The following is a 13,154-nucleotide window of genomic DNA, read 5'->3' on the forward strand; positions in this document are numbered from 1 at the left end:
AACAAACGATGTATGGGTATTGGAAACTGTGAAAGGTTTCAAAATAGACTTTGTTACTATTCCTTAACAGACCTCACCTCCCAGAGAACTTATTCTAGATCAAGATCAATCCACTCTGGTCGACGAAGAAGTTTGTCAAATGTTAGACAAAGGGGCAATTTGCATTGTCTCAAACACTTTCCCCGGTTTTGTGAGTACAATATTTCACGTGAAAAAGAAAGACAAGGGTTGGCGTCCCGTAATAAATCTAAAGCTTCTGAACTCTTTTGTATCCATCTTCTGAGAGACATCCTCCAAGAGAAAGATTGGTTCATAAAGTTAGATCTCAAAGACGCATATTTTACAAACCCTATGGATTCGGAATCTCAGAAATACCTGAGGTTCGTACAGAAGGGCGTGACATACCAATTTCGTTGTCTTCCCTTCTCCTCGGCACCTTGGTGTTTCACCAAGATCCTGAGACCTGTGTGGCATCCCTAAGGAGAAGAGGAGTCTGTTTGATTATCTACCTGGATGATATCTCAAAGCCAAGAGGAACTTCTAGTCAACATGAAATGGACTGTGGAGCTTTTAGAGAGTTTAGGATTTATCATCAATGTAGAAAAATCTGTCATGACTCCTTCACAAAATCTAGAGTTTCTAGGGCTTCAAGTAAATACATCTTCAGCCCTATTACAACTCCCCTTAAAAACTTTATCAAAGATAAAGAAAGAAGTCTCTTATGTTTTGTCCAAAGATTCGGTGAGCTTGAGGGAACTAGCGAGAGTAGTAGGACTCTTATCTTTTACCATTAAGGTGATTTCACCAGGACCTCTTCCACACGAGCCTTACAGAGATTAAAATCCGAGGGGCTGAAGAAAGGTCTTTGGGATTCAGACCACATTCCCCTGTCTCCGGGGGTTCGAGACGGCCTCCTTTGGTGGGGGAACAACCTAGACAGTTGGAATGGGAAAGCAATATTCGGAAATACTCCTGATCATATTTTGGAATCCGACATGAGCAATTTAGGCTGGGGTGCCAGATTAGGAATGTTAGAAACAGGTGGGAAATGGTCCCAAGAGGAACTCACTTTACATATAAATTGTTTAGAGATGATGGCGTGCTTGAACTCTCTCATGAGTTTTAAGTCAACTCTGAAAAACAGTGTAGTCCTCATCAAACTGGACAATTTTACAGCCGTCTCTTACATCAACCATTTGGGAGGAGCAAGATCTATGATTCTGGCAGATCTAGCCAAGAAGATCTGGTACTTTTGCTGGAGTCAGGAGATAATACTGAGAGCAGAATTCATTCTGGGTCATCTAAACACAAGGGCGGATTGGAATTCAAGATTCCTGAGAGACTTGAGCAACTGGAAACTGAATCCTCTAGTCTTCCAGAGAATTTAAGAGTTATAGGGCCCGTTAGAAATAGATCTCTTCGCCAGCAGACTCACCTTCCAGATAGATTGTTTCTTCAGTTGGAGACCAGACCCCTTAGCAATCGCAGTGGACGCACTCATCCAACCTTGGAACACTCAATTGTTATGCCTTCCCTTCTTTTGCACTAATCCAGAGAGTTCTTCTGAAAGCTTGTTCGGAGAGCTGCCGCATTGTTCTAATTCTCCCTTTTGGAATTCCCAAATTTGGTTCCCAGGTGTGATGAAATTGGCAATGGAGGTTCCACATCTTATTCCAGGGAGTTTAGATCTCCTTCAGGGTTTAGAAGGAGAAATACATCCTCTTCTTTTACACGGAAACATGAACCTTTTTGACTCTAAGATTTCTGGGGTTCTAGAAGATACTCAGGTCTTTCAGGAGAGGCTAAAAGCCTTTTGGATGAGTCGTGGGCTCCAGGAACAGGGAGAAGATATACTGGTGCATGGAAAAGATGGTGTGGTTTGTGCATGGAATGGGATATGGATCCCGTTGAGGCACCTGTAGATTAAAGTAGCAAACTTCTTCTTAGTGGACCTTTTTAATTCAGGACTATGTTATAGAACTGTACATTGCTATAAAACAGCAATTTCTGCAGGACATTCTTTAGTAAATGATTTTTCTATTGGTACAGATCCCTTGATTTGTAGAGTGATGAAGGGTATAAGACTCAGACGTCCTCCCAAGCCCAAATATAATTCCTTCTAGAACGTAAACCTTGTTTTTGATCTTTTTTCATCATGGCCAGACAATTTTTTCCTTACAAGGAAACAGTTATCCATTAAACTAGCTACTTTACTTTGTCTAATATCTTTTAGGAGAGTATCCAATGTTAAGGCACTAGAGATATGTAACAGGTTTTATTCCCCAGATGGAGTATTGTTCGAAATATGTAAAATACCATGTCTGAGAACATTTTCTACCTTTATTGTTTGGATTTTACCAAACTTAGGGGCTCATTACGATCGCGGACGGACCCCTGAGTAGGAGGGAACCTCCGCATGGCCTGCGGAGTTCCCTCCTGTGAAATTAGGATGTGACCGCCACCCTGGCGGTCACATCCTCTATTTTTACCATTGCGGCGGGTGCGGCTTCAAGCTAAACCCGCCACAATGGTAAAAATGCATACATTGCATTTGTATGCAGAAAGCGGCTGGCACCGTGCGGTGCCTGCCAATTTCTGCATACAAATACAGGGGGGTACCATAGGTACCCCCCATGTGCATCCCCCACCCACCCCTTCACCCAGGGGGCCCGCAACGGGACCCCGCAGTGGAGTCCCACATGCTTTTCCACGGCAGAAAACCCGCCGCGGAAAAGCATTTTTTTGGACACATCCTAATATGGCTGGCGGTGTCTGGGAGACACCGCCACCATATTAGAGCTTTTCCGCCACGGTTGTAATCCGACCGTGGCGGAAAAGCATCGGACTTAAACCAGGACCCACCAGCCATCCTAATGTGGCGGTGGGTCTTTGGTGGGTCCTCAGCGGTTTTCCCGCATCCTCCGGGCCGGCGGTGGCTTCCGCCGGCCCGGAGGATGCGGGAAATCAGCGATCGTAATGAGCCCCTATGTGTGGTTAGTTGCATGAAGGTATATGAACAGAAAATGAGTATTTTTAGACCTAGTAATAAAAAACAATTACTAATTCCTTTTGTCAAACCCTATAAGGCAGTTTCTTCGACTACAATCTCGAAATGGGTCAGAACAGTGATGTTTGAAGCAGGGATTGATTTATCCAAGTTTGGCGCATACTCATCACGTGGCGCTATGGTCAGTAAAGTATTTTGGGGTGGAGGATCCCTTTCAGAGATTCTTAAAGCAGCAGATTGGTCAAATGCTACATCTGTTGTTAAATTTTATTTTAAACTTGTAGAACATGTAAGTAATTTTGCATTGAAAAGCTTTAAACTTGCATAATGTAGCCTCCGGGCTTGTAATGAAATGACGATTCTCCAATTATCATACAGAGAGAATCTTGATTTCATTAAAGACAACGGAGGCTGACATTGTCCCTCCCACTACTCACTGGTGGATGTTTTTGGTAAGGAATGTTCTTATTATAAAATGTTATTCTGGTTATTAATGCCTTTTGTCTTTATTCTTCGGACTATTTGACATTTCCGGGAACAAGTATTACCTTCTCCTTTTTTTCAGCTCAGCTTCTTTGTAAAGTTTCATAATACCGTTTAATATGGAAAAAGTTGAACCTACAGTTGCTTTACCCTTGCAGCTCTAATAGGAAGATGATCTGTTACCATGGCACTTTGTTATGCTGTCTGGAATGTTTTTATTTGTGATGTAATTGCTACACTTTAAAGGGCTGCATGCCTTGGGCAGCAATAAAAGTTATTGCATAATGTCAGCCTCCGTTGTCTTTAATGAAATCAAGATTCTCTCTGTATGATAATTGGAGAATCGTCATTCTCTCCCGCCTGGTCTATGGAAACTCCTTTTATTTGGGAGCTCCTATAATCTTGATGGGTAAACTTCAGGTTGTGCAGAACAAGGTTACAAGGACCCTGATAAACATCCCTAGACAACATTCAGCATGTCAAGCCCTGGCCTTTCTCCATTGGCTCCCCGTCATGCAGAGAATCAATATCAAGGCACTGTGCATGTCACACAGAGCCTTAAGAGATCAAGGTCCTTTCATCTCCCAACAGCTGATTATTCCTTACAAACCTGGCATAGCTCTCAGATCGTTTTTACACCCTGTGTGCTGTAGTTCCACTGATGAAGAGGGCTAGAATAGGGGGAACACCCTTCAGGTACAATGTGGTAAAACTCTGTAATGCCTTGCACCTTACCTTACCTTAACAAATTCTCCTTCAGAAAATGGCTCAAAACATTTCTGTAACGTGCTCTATAAATCCTCCTAACGTAACATAGCATAACATCATATCTTTTCTATTAAGAGCCATACTGCTAGAAAATGTTCTAAGCTTTAAATGTTTTTGCATAATTTTCACATTGGAAATGTAAAAAAGAGGGCCTAAAAGGCTTAGGAATTCCATAATCTAAAAACAAAGTTGAAACAACTAACGATTTGCCCTTCAAAATTATTTTGACAGTGAATCTCAAGGGTATGACTACAGTAAACACGTTGCAAGAAAACCTTTTTGCGTCCAAAATGTCAGGTGTCTACAACATTATCCTTCCCCGATCCTACATGGCACAAGTATCTGCATATCACCACTCTGGTATAAAATAGCTTTATAACTGCAGTAAAGGTCAAGTGGTCCTTTAAGATCTTACATCCTTGATGTGGTCTTCTCCTAAGCTTTTTAACATCAGCTGTCCTGTTTTTAAGAATTTCTTTTTTGTTGGCATTAGAACTCTGTGCTCTTTACCACTTCTAATCAGTGCTAAAGTGGTTGTGCTTTCTCTGTAATACATGGTACAATTGGCTTGTACCTGATTGGCATTGTTAATTTACTTATAAGTTCCTAGGATGTAATACTACATGGACCCAGGTCCTTTACATTAAATGCTATTAGGGGGCCTGCAGCACTTATTGTACCATCCCCTTAATTAGCACTTTATTATTACATCAGTTTTTATTGACAGAATACGAAGCAGAGGAATAGAATTGAGTCGCCTACAACCCAGCGGGCCGGCTAGCTGAAATCTGGCTGTACATGCTAGGCATTGATAAATGTAGGGCCTCTCAATGATAAACACAGCAAGCCGCCTACAACCCATCAGGGCCGGCCGCGTCTTAAAGGGGGAATAGTAACAGATTGGTTGTGCTGTGGGGGGGCACTCATGCCAGTTAAGAAAACAAGAGGCCAAGGCAGCAGTATGGTGACCCACCGAGGCGGTAGGCTTGGAGTAGTATTCCGTATTTAAACACTAAACAGAACAAGAAATAATATAAAAACAACAGAGAAATCAAAACATAGCCTCATCCCTCCCCCACCCCTTCTCCTCAGTGATCAAAACAAAGGAAGGATATATGTCAGCCCATGTGCCCTGGAAGTTACAACAGGTCCACCACGTCAGGAAGAGGAAGGGGACCAGTGATTCGCATTCTTATTGGAGGATAGTGGTGTCATCCAGAACTAATTTTAGGATGCGGAGGTATTGTGGGCAGGTCAATCCTCAGAATTCAGTGGAGAGAATAGCTAAGAAAGGGGCCCAGGTTTTGGCATATTCTTTACTCTTCTCCGCCGCTGCCACAGAAAGCTTCTCCGTCGCTAGGAGATTCCATAGCTGGTGTAACCAGTGTGTGATTTCCACCTTGCCAGTATAACCCTGAGTACAGCATTCAATGCAAGTGCCATTTGCAGCCCCCTACGCGAGAGCAGGGGAAAAGTTATCACATTAGGGAGGCCTAGGAGAGTGTATGCATGGAGCCGGGGTATGGAGGTGTTGAAGGCCAGATCAATGTCGTCCAGTATCTTTTCCCAATAGCGGGTCAGTTTTGGGAAATGCCATAGTAGGTGGAGAACTGTCTCTGGGCTACCACATCCCCGCCAAAAGAGACCGTCACATTGGGATTGCCATTTGGAAAGTCTATCAGGGGTATAATACCAATATGTCGCGATCTTGAAAGCTGTTTTTGTAAGGCTCAAGAAGTATGTAGTGTAGTGCGCCCAATAAAAAACAGCCTCCCACTCCTTGTCAGACAACGTGCACCTTAATTCTGCCTCCCAATGTTTCTCTCCGGCAGTGCGAGCCCTAGGGAGGGCTGTGGTAAGGAAGGAGTAGATTTCAGAGATAAGGCTTTTTTCGTCCTTTTTGCTAATGATCCATTTCTCAAATGCCTTCATCCGTCGGAAAGCTAGGGATCGCGTCTCAGCCCCAGAGATCCAGTGTATCATCTGGGAGTGCAAGTAAAAATCGGTGACGGACAGATTATAGTCTGAGTGTAGTTCCTCAGAGGAGATAAGGCCTTGGAGGTCAAATAAGTGCCCAAGACATTTACAACCCCCTTCAACCCATCGTGCTGCGGCCCCGTTATTCATCCCCGGCGGAAAGGCGGCAATCGAGAAAAGCGGGGTCAAGGGAGAAGGCAATGTGGTCAGGTTGGCCCTCCGGGATACCCTTTTCCATGCGAGCATTGTGGGACGCGTGACCGGTGAGGAATAGAGTCCCCAAGCATGGGTCAGTTTCGCCATCCTGGTATCGCGTCAGATGTGATGGCCTGCTACTGTCTGATCTATGAAAACCCAATATTTCTCTGTCATGGGACATTTTCACTCCACCAAATAACATATATGTGAGGCGTGAAAGTATCAAGTGATATTAGGGAAGGCTAAACCCCCATTCTTCTTAGGCCGCTGAAGCTGAGGTTTTTGTAATTGTGGTGAGATCGGGCCACAGACAAAGCCCTCAATCACTGATTGTATCTGTCGCAGGGCGTGTGGCGGGGGCTCTAGTGGTAGTGTCGCAAGGATCCTGCTCATTCACAGAACTGTGCACAGAAACCTAGCACATCAGTGAATTGTGGTGTACCAGAAACTCATCTCAGTACCTAGAAAAACCCAAACCAGGTAGCATCAGTGTCACATTAGCTCTTCGTCCTATAGCAAAGTAACCAATGATTAGACAACCTAGAACATGTGACTTAGGACAAACTCAGGAATGGTGTCAAGTGAGAACACTCTTTCATTACACTCTCATACCAGTCCACAACAGGAGTAAAGTAGAGACACAGGTAAGGTTAAAATATTTATTTTAACAACGTGATCTCAAATGCAGTATCTTAGCCAACATAAGCAGACATATAATTAGAAATAATATGGTCAGCATTGTTACAATTCCATAAAATACAAAAGGAGAAATCATATTACAATGATGGTGAAACAGGTCTTATAGCACCTAGTTTTATCACCCTCCCTATATAGGAACTGTGTATTATAAACTATAAAAGGTCTCTTAGGCTTGTTTGGGGGGACCCCATTACCTTTCCGGTCAGTAGGAGTAAATCACATCAGGATCAGCTAGAGCTCTCTGTATCCCTGGAAGCGGAAAATCTTCCAAGTGTGTGAAATCATGGCAACTGTGCAATAATAAGGGCACCAGAATCTCAGTTGGCTCACAGCTGCCAAATTGTTGTGTCTAAAAAGCGTTACTCAATCACGTCGAACAACAGATACCAAGTTATGATAACCTTGACGGCTTCAGCACTCACTGTGCAGACTAGGAGCACGATGTAAGTCTAGAGATGTCGAAAACAAACCTTTTCTCATGTTTAGACCTTCATGAAGTCTAACTTACAAAAACAGCTATATGCAGTGTTGTGTGCAAAAGCGGCAAAAGGCAAAATGGTGTTTAAACTTCTAATAATCCACGCTAACATAACATGTGTGCAAAGCAGTCCTTAGGCCACACTACACCCTTCCCTGATCGGAGAATGCACAATAAAGGGGGCAAATTTCATAGAACGCAGAGTTCAAGTTCGAATGAGACAGAACCAAGTTCAGAAATTTTGCAAAACTTGAGAATTGGAAGCAAGAATCCGAATTAAAAAGTAAACAATGTAGTAAAACATTCATGAGTGGCCATGGTGTGAACAAGACCTCAAAAAAAATGTAGAAAGTATTATTACATCATTGAAAAAAATACAGGAGTTCAGTACGTGTTAATGAGGCAGAAAAAAAATCTCACTTCAATCCAACAGCGTATAGGCACTGCTTGTTGCATCTGCCTCCAACAGGAAGTCGTTGTTATCATCCGTGAACATTTCAGACATCCAATTCAGCAATGGAATTGAACATACATGTTCTTCAATAGACGGAGCCTCTAGCACCATCAGAGGACAACTCGGGCCTCTTTCGAGATAACTGCGTGCCAGAAAGTCATGGGCCGCAGTCCATATGTACCAATTTCCCAGAACCCCATGAGCCACTGCGCAGGCCATAATCCTGAAAGCAGAACAATCTATTTCATGAGCAACTGAGGGGCTCATTATTAGATTAAAATCTGGGTCGGGAGACACCGTGTTGCAGAGACACAATTCCAGGGCCCACTCAAATCCACAATCCAGGCAATAGAAAACAGGCTGCATGCAAGTAAAATACGAGAACCAGAAAGATAAACCATAAGCCACACTCAGAGTCGCCAGAGGTAGCGATCCATAGTAGTCAATCATCCGGTTACGAAGCTGGAGCAGCCGGGGCAGATCGTCGTGGGGCACAGAACGTGCATCCATTCTGGAGTAAACAAATTAACAGCAGTACGCCCACTCCCAAAGCAAGAATTAACAGGAAACCGCTGAAGACACTCCAAAAAATCGAATGAAAAAATGCTGGGATTACACCAAATATAGCTTGGAACGAGGTCACAAGGCCAGAACTTAAAAATGTGCCAGGCCCGTGGTCGATGAGGCATTAAAGATTGTATGAATCAAAGCACCGTAATGCAGGGGCAGGTCTGTATTTAATAAGGCATGTACCTCAGTACGTGTGTTTGCAACGTGAAGGACGAATGTTTCATGCGCAGATGTAAGGGCGACTTCCTTCTCGGACAAAAGAGCTCTTATTATACTCATCTTGTTGAACTCTGCTTTCAAGGTCGGGATAGAAGGCCAGATGGAAACATCGAGCCTCCCAAGTGGAGAAGGAAACAGGACATTCTTACAGCAAACTACACTTGGGAAACTGTAACGATATACGGAATACCAAAAAGCATACCACAGCAATCTTCATTATTTAATAACAAATGACTACCGTTTGCAAGCAACGTGAAAGTTGGTGTAATAGCCGGGGTGAGGGTGCCTTTCAAAACACACACAAGATTCGGTGCCATCACATTACAAGTACCGTTCAATTGCAGATTTCTACAGACTAACGAGTGATCTGGTGTGGATGTGCAGTCTTCACCTTTCAAATAAACTTCCTTTCCTTCCTTCAAGCACCTATATGTAAACGGGAGGTTCCAGACTTCATGAAGATAAGCACCACCTAAAGGTTTAAATCTACCTATGGCATAGTGTTTCATGCATGATTCAAATTTGAACAGAGGGAAAGGTAGAGTTATTAAACCTTGGAAAAGCCACACTGCTGAATTAGTTTCAGCCACAGAAAATGGCAATGGTTCTAACTTTTTGATATGTAACAGTGAAAACGTGGCATCCTTCATTGACATAAATTGTTGTTTAAGAGTCAAATTAAAAGGCAGAAATAACGAAGTCATGTTCATGTAATCCCAAGGCACCTTCCCAGATTTCTTTTTTTGAAAACATATTTTATTTGTCAATTCACATATGTCACGCCGCGCTCTGCACCCCAGAGTCATCTGCTAAATCAAACCAAGTAGAATCATGACAGTAATCGACTTTTACAGGAGCAATCATAAATTACATATGATCATTGAACAAAAGTACACCCGTTCCCCAATTCCCACCCTCCCACTCCCCCCTAAAGATTGCACTAAACCCACACTGTCTCATCCACAACTTATAGAAAAGATCCAAATGTCCAAGTCCAAACACCCACACCCACCCAGCTCCCTCCCTCTCTCCCCTTGCATCGGCCCAATCGCATCATTCTGGTAACAGAGATTCCTCAGTCGCCGGAGGCTCCAGCCAGAGGCCCCGATACCCCGCCCATCGCAGCCATATTTTGTGTTTGCGCGGGCACCCCCTGGCCACAAATATAGGTTGCTCCAGACCCATGCAAAAGCCTAGACCATTTTTCCAGGCCGCCACTGAGGGGGCACTTGTCACCTTCCATGCCTTAGCAATATCCCGTTTAGCCAACGTGAGGCCCAGGCACAGTAGATGTCGCTTATAGATATAGATGACATGGAGCAGCGCAAGCTGCGGTGTGCATGTAAGCTCCCAGCCCAGGACCTCAGACAGACATGCGAACACCACCCTCCAGAAACGATCCAGCGACGTGCAGTGCCATACCGTGTGGATAAATGTACCCTCTGCCTGACTACAGCGTAGACACTCCGGAGACACAATCATCCCCACCCGCCACAAGCGAGCCCTAGTATAGTAGACCCTGTGGAGGTATTTAAACTGGACTAGACGGAGCCGTGCTGCTATGGCCACCCCCCGCAGAGCTACCAGGACCTCCGTCCAATCCTCCTCCTCCAGCCCACCCACATCTGCCTCCCAGTCCCCCCGGAGCTTCTGTAGTGTGAGGGAGCAGTGTGTGACCAAGGATCGATAAATGCGAGAGATGTTCTTGTCTGGCAGATCCCCTCTAAAGATTTTTGCTTCAATTGGGCAAAATTTGGGTACCGAATCCAGGCCCCGCAGATTAGGGGACAGTGCGTGATGCAGCTGTAAGTAGAGATAGAATTTTGTCTGAGGCATATGGAACTCCTCCTGCAGATCACGGATTGACTTAAGTGTCGTGTCCCTCAATATGTCCCCCAGAGTAGAGATGCCTACGGCGTCACATCCCTGAAACCCCGGCAGGGTCACCAATTGAGGCAGTCGCCCATTGTTCCATAGTGGGGTCTCCTGGGTCAAGACATTCCACTAGCCCATGCGCCGCAGCGCCTACCTCCATACCATGAACACTACCCGTGTGGCCGATAGGAGCGTGCTACGGAGCAGCACTGAGTACAGCAGTGTGTACAGTGAGTGGTTTCCCATTAGATAGCGTTCCAGTACGTACGCCGGCTCCCCTCTGTCGCCATACCACCACTCATTGAGGACCAGCAGGTGCAAGGCCTGGTAATAAGAAAGAAGGTCCGGAGAGGCCAGACCTCCACAATAGGTGGATAAGAAGCATGTGTGTATGGCCACGCGCACCTTTCCCCCTTCCCATAGAAACTGTCCCAGCACAGAGTTCACTAGCCGGAACCATTTAGGCTGGATCAGGTACGGGTGGTTCTGCAGCCGGTATAGAAGTCGGGGTAGTGCCACCATTTTGAAAATGGCCGATCTACCATACAGTGTCAGGGGCATACGTGACCAGGACTTAATGTCTGCGCAAACTCGCTCCCATACCGGTGCGAGATTACGTTCCCAGGCTAAGGTCAGTTCCTCTGAAAGCACCACACCCAGATATTTCATTCCGCCTGTGGCCAACTGGACCGTTGATGCCCACGTGTCCACTCTCGTCTGACCTCCCAAAACCCACAACGTGGACTTGCGGGGATTCATGTACAGACCCAATGTCTTCCCGAAGATCTGCATAATTCGCAGGAGCCGCGGACCTGTCCTGTCAATCGCAGTCAGGAAGAAAAGAACGTTGTCTGCATACAATGCAATTCTATAGGAAACCTATTGGGTCCGGGTGCTTTCCCAGGGTTAAGTTCCCCCAGGGCTGACTCAAGCTCCTCGTCCGTCAAGGGGGCCTCCAGCTGGTCCCTCACCTCATTTGGCAGGGCCTTGGGTGGCAAATCAGTGATGAATGTATCTATCGTTGCAGCTGACAAACACTCTCAGGGGGCATACAGATTCGCATAATAGGTAGCTAAGCTCTCCGCAATGGCATGGGGGTCCGTGATCGGGGTCCTCGTCTGGTCCAAGATTCCCGGAAGGGCCTGCGAGTGATATGTGCCTTGACATAAGCGATGTAGCATTTTACTAGACTTGTCCCCCACACTCTACTGCGCGTCGCCAACCAAACTTGACAAGCCTCGTACTTTAGAAGTTAGGCCAACAACAATTGCCACACCCCTAGATCACTCCCTGTCTCACGTTTCTGTCGCTCGAGCATCTCCACTTTCGCCTCAGTGCAATTCAGTTCCTCCCTATGCTTCCTATGGGTCGCCGCACACCATGAGATATCCACTCCTCGCAGAATGGGCTTCAGTGCCTCCCACAAGATGGCCGCACGAGAGACGGAACCCACATGTACAGACAAGTACTGGGCAATGGTTACCCTCATATGCGCTGTGTATTCTGCGTTTTGAAGGTGCCACACCGCCAGGCGCCACCGAAACGGTTGTCCACCCCAGTCCAGGCATAGGTCTATATACACCAGGAAGTGGTCCGAGAGTCCCCAGGGCAAAATACCTGCAGCCACCACTCTGTTAGCCATCACCCGGGGCACAAAAATATATTCAAGCCTGGAAAAGGATTTATGGACTGCCGAGAGGTATGTGAACCCCTGAGCCGCCCCGTGGGTGCGCCGCCAGGTGTCGACCCAGTCCAGCCCCCTCTCCAGAGTGTGTAGCTTTGTAGGGAGAACGCTCCTATGACCTCCCCCAACCCCGGACCTATCCGCAGATGTGTCCATGACATCATTCCAGTCCCTGCCCACCACGGACAATACGTATGGCATCTCGGCCCACAGTGATTGCAACCTCTCAATCAGACTCCACTGCAATGGGGGAGGGGCATATACATTACCCAAAATCAAAGGATCCTCCCCAACCCTACCCCTGAGAAACAAGTAGCGCCCCTGCAAATCGGTCCACTGCTGCTCAAGCTTATAAGGGGACCCTATGATGTATCAGAATGGCCACCCCTTGCGACCCCCTCGTAAATCCAGAGTGATAAACCTGTTGGAACCCATAGCGCTGTAAGCAAAGTACCTTTGTACCCATATGGTGTGTCTCCTGTAGCATGAGGATATCAGCCTTCACCCTCTTGGCATAGTGAAGTATGGCCCCCCGCTTGCTCTTGTCTAGGGCCCCGCGGACATTCCAGCTCAGGACACGAAGGCCGGTTCGTGGCCCACCATCAGGTATGCTAGCCATAAGGGGTGGAGCCATAATTCAACACAAATACCGAGCCTCGGTGGCGCGAGTGTAGTCTGTGGCGGACCTGCAGTGTAAGTGCAACCTGGAAACAAAAACAATTCCCTCCCAACAAACCCCCCT

This window comes from Lissotriton helveticus, chromosome 1_1 (genome assembly GCF_964261635.1).
Source record: "Lissotriton helveticus chromosome 1_1, aLisHel1.1, whole genome shotgun sequence".
In the NCBI taxonomy this organism is placed as follows: domain Eukaryota; kingdom Metazoa; phylum Chordata; class Amphibia; order Caudata; family Salamandridae; genus Lissotriton; species Lissotriton helveticus.